This window comes from Telopea speciosissima, chromosome 9, assembly GCF_018873765.1.
Source record: "Telopea speciosissima isolate NSW1024214 ecotype Mountain lineage chromosome 9, Tspe_v1, whole genome shotgun sequence".
Taxonomy (NCBI): domain Eukaryota; kingdom Viridiplantae; phylum Streptophyta; class Magnoliopsida; order Proteales; family Proteaceae; genus Telopea; species Telopea speciosissima.
The window spans coordinates 29,329,286-29,336,785 of record NC_057924.1 but is presented as its reverse complement, the minus strand read 5'-3'; positions in this window follow the sequence as shown (position 1 = coordinate 29,336,785).

The following is a 7,500-nucleotide window of genomic DNA, read 5'->3' as shown; positions in this document are numbered from 1 at the left end:
CCTTGCAAGTTTTAACTCAATTCTCACTGCACTTCAAATCACAAAAATAATGATCCAATATCCCCTATATAGATTATAAATAGCAAAATCAATAGGTTTATGTACCCTTACAAAGTTGTACCCAACTTGTAAACACGGGCAGCCCTCAAATTATAATATTTTTTCCACTTGTACATATCTAGAGACTCTCAAAATTTACAGGGGGCCAATTTACCCTAATACCAAGATCTCTACCAAAAATCATCTCCAAGTTCTCTTATTTTATATTTAAATCATTTGTTTCAATTTTAGTGCACAGATTCTACCAGAATCTGCGCAACATATTTACAAGACATATAAATATCATATCCAAAACTTGATTAAATCCGAATTTTTTTTATTATTAAACTAGACTAAATAATAATGATCCACACCAAATTTCAAGCCTAAATTCCAAGTATTAGTTGGGCTTTCATTATTCCCAAGTTCAGGTTCAAATTCTGCCAAGACAGCAGATTAGTCCCAAGTTCTCATTCAGGTGGGATACCAAACGAAATTGGATGGGCCTCAAATTTGAAAGAATATTTCATCTACATGTCATATATAATCCCACCAAAATTGGGCCCCAAAATCCTCACTGATTAAGAAATACAATTCTTTTCCTAACAGAAGACAGAATCTGTCCAAAACAGTATACTGTAACAATACAACCTTAAGACTCCATCTCCTATATTCAAATGACCATGATATAGAGTATGAAAATATGATAATACATACCTTCTGAATAAATGACAAGAAAAATGACAAGCCCAATGAATCCTCTTCTCTCTTGCTCTTACGTGAAACTCTTTTCTCCCTCTTTTTTTTTTGTTTTTCCTCCTTCTTCTTCTTTATTTCTTCATCTTTATTTCTTCTTTATTTCCTCTTCTTTACTTCTTCTTCTTTATTTGTTAGAATAGATTTCAACCCCCTTTTAATTAAATTTTAAGTTTTAATCTCTTAATTTATTTTACCACTTAACAAAGAGAATCTTTCTTCTCCTTTCAATATCGATTATAATCCCCAAGTCAAAAGTCAATATTGTGTCCACCAAGCTATCCAAAGCAAAACAAATAAAATTCCTTTCAATTGCTTCCCTCAAGAATTGATCCTTAGACCTGTTTAAATCCATATGGGGTCCTAACAACTAGGCTAATCTCTCTTAGATGTTAATAAACTTATAAATAAATATATTTGGATACTAGCAACATATAATCATGCAGAAAGAAGGAAAAATAAATAAATAAATAAATAAGCATACCCTACAATAATACTAATAAAATACTAGCAAGGTTTTACCTCTAGTGTGCATGCTAACAATCATAATTCCACCCTTCATTGGTCCATTGGTACAGATTCTACACACAAAGTGAAAAGTCCAAATTACCATTATATTTTGGGCATGGGTATTACATCCTTCCCCCCTTATAAAAATTTTGTCCTCGAAATTTACATACCTGGATCGGTAAAAAGTTGTGGATACTTTCTTTGCATATCTTCTTCCATTTCCCAAGAAGCCTCGTGAATGCCATGATTATTCTAAAGAACTTTCACGTATGATATGGTGCGGTTCCGTAGGACTTGTTCTTTACGATCCAAAATACGAATAGGGGTTTTTTCATAGGATAGGTCTTCTCTTAGCTGCAACGGTTCATAACTGTCACGCCCCCATCCCAACAAGGGATAAAATACATTATAAGGGGTGACTAGGACGACGCTTGTCATCCTACTAAGCTGCCAGGATCACTGACACAGTGTCCCAACGCACAGTCATAACCAATATTAAAACAATATAATATCAGAGTGCGGAAAGGGAAATATTACATTCCAAATAAAATCAATAGTTTTGCGAAAGCGTATAAAATCAATAGTTACAAGATGATCAAAGCCTAGATGATAAATACTGTAGTTACTCCATTTTTCATTACCATCTAATAATGATCAACAAGGGTATAATAGTAAATGTTTATACATGGGCCTACGCCCTAAAATAAATAAAAGGGGAACAAGTCCCTAGAATTCTCACGGCCCGTAGGCACAATCGTCATAAGGACACCCGTTGCCATGTTCCTCTAACACAGCTTCCGGCTCCTCCGTACCTGCATCATAATCTAAAAATTGTGTACACGAGGGGGTTAGCTCTCCATTGAGCCAGTGAGGGGATGGGGATGCACAAACATACAATTCACATAGTCCAATGATGCATGCATATGTTAAGTAAATTTTCCACCTAACATCACAACTAAGTCAGAGGTATATACTACTGTGACAACTCGGGAGACACTGTGGGTCACTTAACTTATCGCCACAATGAAACCTCAATTGTCACCTAGGACCTACGCCGATCGAAGCCTCCAAGACCACTCAGTGGCAGACCCCTGATAACCAATACTACCATGACTGGCCTCTCCCACCTCCACAGAATCCGGTGTACTGATTACCCAACACCTAAACCCCTGTTGGTAAGGGTCGTAGCATAAGGGTGTAAAATCCTAGCCACAGCTACATGTAAGTCCTATCGTCCCGAGAGGTAATCCGGGCGCATCAACTTTTCATCTGGTTTAGTGCCCGGTTACCAGCACGGCACGGCGCATACAGTTCAACATGACATTCAACATAATTTCTTCATAAATATATATAGTATCCGAGATTCCGGCACCGAGACCCATCAAAGTAAAGCATCTCCAATTAACATCATAACATTCATATATAAAAATATGCAATATGCGCAAGCATGCTTAATAATTTATAATGATGACATAATATACAATACAATAATAATATCAAGCCCAAACAACCAAGCCCACTCACTTATAAGTTATATTCCGATGTTATGAGTTGTCGCCGCAATTAAGTAACACGTCGCAAGATGAAAACTTTAAACCTAAATAAAGAGTAAAAATAGGGTTAATTAAGTAAAGGGACGGATCCCCAAAAGGTCTCCCATAAATCATTTAAGTATAAGGTTTTAGAGGCAGGGTGGTTTTATGGGTGGTTTCATGCCCAATTCCTGCAACCACATGTAAATCCTAGCTAACCAGTGGCTTAGGAAGGTCTCTGCCAAGGGCGGTTGCAAGTGTGGTTTCATGCCCAAATGCTGCAACCACAGGTAAATCCTAGGAAACCAAGGGCTCAGGACAGTCTCAGTCAAGGGCGGTTGTAGGAGTGGTTTCTCAAGAAATGAAACCACACATAAATCCTAGCTTTCCAGGGGCCTTCTCAGGGAGGAAATCTCAGGGTGGTTTCTTGCAGGTCTGAAACCACATGTAAAACCACATGTAAAACCACATACCTGCAGAATCGAAATTGAAAGATTTCTCACCCGGGATTCCTTTTCCAAGGGGTTTAAAGGTAGGGAGGCTTCAAGAAAGCTTTCTCCTAGGTCCATTAGGGTTCTAAGACCTCATTAGGTCCATGTAATCCCAAGGATTTAAGAGAAAAAACAAAGAGAACCTAATTTAGGACATAATAGGGTAGAAACCCTAAATTTCTCAAATGGAAAGGGATTGTTTAGGCTTAGAGCTTGTAATGGAGTGAAATAACTCCACCATAGTCTAGGTTTAGAGGTTCCATCGATTCCTTGGGTTCCAAGAGAACCCTAGGTCGAATCTCTCCCATTTCTCAAACCCCAAAACCCAAAATAGATGAAGAGATGTGGGTTTTAATGGCTTACCTTCCCCCAATATAGAAAAGCTCCACGTAGAGGGCTCCATAAGGTGAGGTTCCAAGCCTTCATCCAAGCTTTTCCATTCTTCTTCCTCCTTTTCTCCTTCCTTCTTCCTTCTTTCCTTCTTTCTTCTTTCTTCTTTATCCTTTCTCTCCTCTTTCTCTCCTCCACGATTTAGGTTAGATGGGAGAAATAAAGAGAAAGAAAGCTTCTCCCCCCCCTTTGTCTTATTTATAGAAAATGAACCTTGGGTCCTTTAAGTTAAATGGGTCAAATAGCTAAATGGGTACTTTAAGTTAAATGGGTCAAGAGTTAAATGGGTGGATCCAAGATAAATGGGTCATTAGGCCAAATGGGTAGTTTAAGTTAAATGGGTCAAGAGGGCTTAATGGGTTGACCCATGGTCTTATTTAGGGTAAAGGAATGGGTTAACCCATCTTTGGGTCAAATAGAGTCAAATGGGCCCTCAAGTTGAATCGGCCTCTTAACTAAATGGGCCTGCCCACAGGTTTCAAATAGAAAAGAATCCACTTGGGGATGGGTCCATCCACCATGGGATTATAAGCCCATCACACGCTCCCTTAAATAAGTGGGACCCACAAATAGAATATTTCCAACTCAACTAAAATAGCCCGGGCGGTCCAAATCTTGACCCGTACTCCGAGGGCATCAAGAAAAAGGGTAAATAAGTAAAATTAAGGGCTAGAACTTACTATTTCCTTGTCATGGTTTGTCCCCCATGACCCCGAATAGTTTCCTCTACAGGTAAACCCGCACTGTGGTCAATAATTTTGTAGCTGGGTTTGACCACCAGTGAGAACAGCTCACCAGCATATGTGGCAGTGATAACCACACGTCACAGGGAAGAAATAATAATTAATTATGATTCGGGGTGCGGGTATAACAATAACTCAGGGCGTGCGATGGGTCTGCAACATATTTTCTGAGTAAGGAGATGTGAAAGACATCATGTACTCTAGCTAAAGTTGGGGGTAGTGCAAGTCGATAAGCTACTGGTCCAATCCTCTGTAAAATTTTGAACGGACCAATGAATCTGGGGCTAAGCTTCCCTTTCTTACCAAACCTCTCAAAAATTTCTTAGCCTTCTTAGCATCAGTATCAATGTGTGCAGGTGCAAACCAAACCAATTCTTCAAATTTCTTTTTGTAGGCCATCACTGAATCTGATCCCTGAGTCAAATGTAAAAACTCCACCTCCTTTCTCTCCTTAAGGCTTTCAGGGAAGAAGTTCACGTAGAAGGCCTCTAAGAATCTCGCCCATGAAATTACTGGATCTTGAGCTTCTAGAATCTACCTAGAAGTCTTCCACCACATATTAGCTTCTCCCTGCAGCATGAATGTGGCGCAAGTGACCTTTTGGTGGTCGATGCACTCCAAGACTCTGAAGATCTTCTCCATCTCGTCAACCCAAACTGATGGCCACAAGGGATCTATACTCACTCCCTTGAAGACCAGTGGTCCCAATTTCTTAAACTTTTCCATCACCCTGCTGGTATCCTCTCTGCTTGGGGCTTGTTGCCCAGGTTGTGGTTGGTTAGCGCCAACTGTAGCCTGTTGTTGCACAAAATTCATAAAATTTGTAAAGGCTCCCATAAAATCCTGTGGCGTAACCCCAAGTACAATAGGTGGTGGGGGGGTAGATTCTCCTCAGCTGGTGGTGGTGGTGGAGGAATTGAGCGTCCTCTGCGGGGAGGCATTGTACCTAACAATAAAAGGTACACTTTAGTCCAAAGCAGTATATCACTCCCACATCAAAATTTTTAGTACACAGGAAACCAAGACAAACTACCCTATTGATAGAGGTTCAATCCTAGGTGTAACATCTCTATGTTAAAGATCCTATGCCACCAGTTCTAGTTCATACTCTACTCTAAAACTCCTCTCTGATACCATCGCTGTAACGCCCCCAAACTGGCCTAGGGGTAAGGGTTGTCACACAAATCCACAAGATCGAAATGGTTTTAGATAGATGAACCAAAATTGAACCATTAGTCATAATCTTCAAATAAATCCTCAATAATACCATCATATAACACAGCGGAAGATTTAAACTGTTAAATTCAACATTCGATTAATATGAATTCGATATTTAAAACTAAGGTGTTGGTGGCACCACAACTAAAAGTAAGAATAAATCCTTATTACATCTATCCATCCAAATATTAAAACAAATCATGTATCAAGGTCAAATCATTACAACCGTCCCAAATAAAAGAAGGATAAATGATTCCATAAATTTTTGAATCATCCCCACTCTGAGTATCATCTCCTCCAACAACTCCAGTATACTCATCACATGAGCATGGCTCCTGACTCTCATTCTCTGTGTGGTTAAATAAAGGGGTAAGCTTGGGGAAAGCTTAATGAGTAAGGGGAAATAGAACATAAATATCGATAAACAAATGCATATCCAAAAATATAATAGAATCTCAAAACATATGTTATATAAATCTAAAAATATAACAAATTCTAGTAAAACATGCCATGAGTTCAAATGTTCATAAATCCGGTTCCAATTAATAGCATCAGTAGGCTCATAAAATGGCACTGCTAAAAATCAACATATCACCAATATAATCAATAGGATGGGACTCAGGCTCTTGGCTCACAGAACCGGTAACAGGCTCCTATGGAGGGGAAACCACGTTCCTTAAACATCACGCTCTTGCCTCACCCCCCGGTCCACATACCAAACATAATGGAATTGTGAGCTTCGAGCTCTTAGCTCACAGAACCGGACCATGTCCTTAAACGTCACGCTCTTGCCTCACTCCTATGCTCAACAATCCACCCCAACACATAACCCCCTGTTGGAAGGGTTGCAGTCCAACAATATTACATTCAAATCATATCTTATAAAATGACAAGTCTCATCATGCTTTTGATAAATTCACAATCATGCATTCTTTTCATAAAAATCATATTATATTTCAAAATATGCACAATACTTCAAAATAGACTTCAAGACAATTATGCACAAATAGTCATGTTGCTTCAAATCATGAAATTTCATAAAACGGCAAATCAAAGAAAAGAGATTTGTATATAAAAATAATACATAGGTTTTGCTGGGTCTCACTCACCTTGCAAGTTTTAACTCAATTCTCACTACACTTCAAATCACAAAAATAATGATCCAATATCCCCTACATAGATTATAAATAGCAAAATCAATAGGTTTATGTACCCTTACAAAGCTGTACCCAACTTGTAAACACGGGCAGCCCTCAAATTGCAATATTTCCCCCACTTGTACATATCTAGAGACTCTCAAAATTTACAGGGGATCAATTTACCCTAATACCAAGATCTCCACCAAAAATCATCTCCAAATTCTCTTATTTTATATTTAAATCATTTGTTTCAATCTTAGTGCACAGATTCTGCCAGAATCTGCGCAACATATTTACAAGACATATAAATATCATATCCAAAATATGATTAAATCCAAATTTTTTTTTGTATTAAACTAGACTAAATAATAATGATCCATACCAAATTTCAAACCTAAATTCCAAGTATTAGTTGGGCTTTCATTATTCCCAAGTGCAGGTTCAAATTCTGCCAAGACAGTAGATTAGTCTCAAGTTCTCATTCAAATGGGATACCAAACGAAATTGGATGGGCCTCAAATTTGAAACAATATTTCATCTACATGTTATCTATAATCCCACCAAAATTGGGGCCCAAAATCCTCACTGATTAAGAAATACAATTCTTTTCCTAACAGAAGACAGAATCTGTCCAAAACAGTATACTGTAACAATACAACCTTAAGACTCCATCTCCTATATT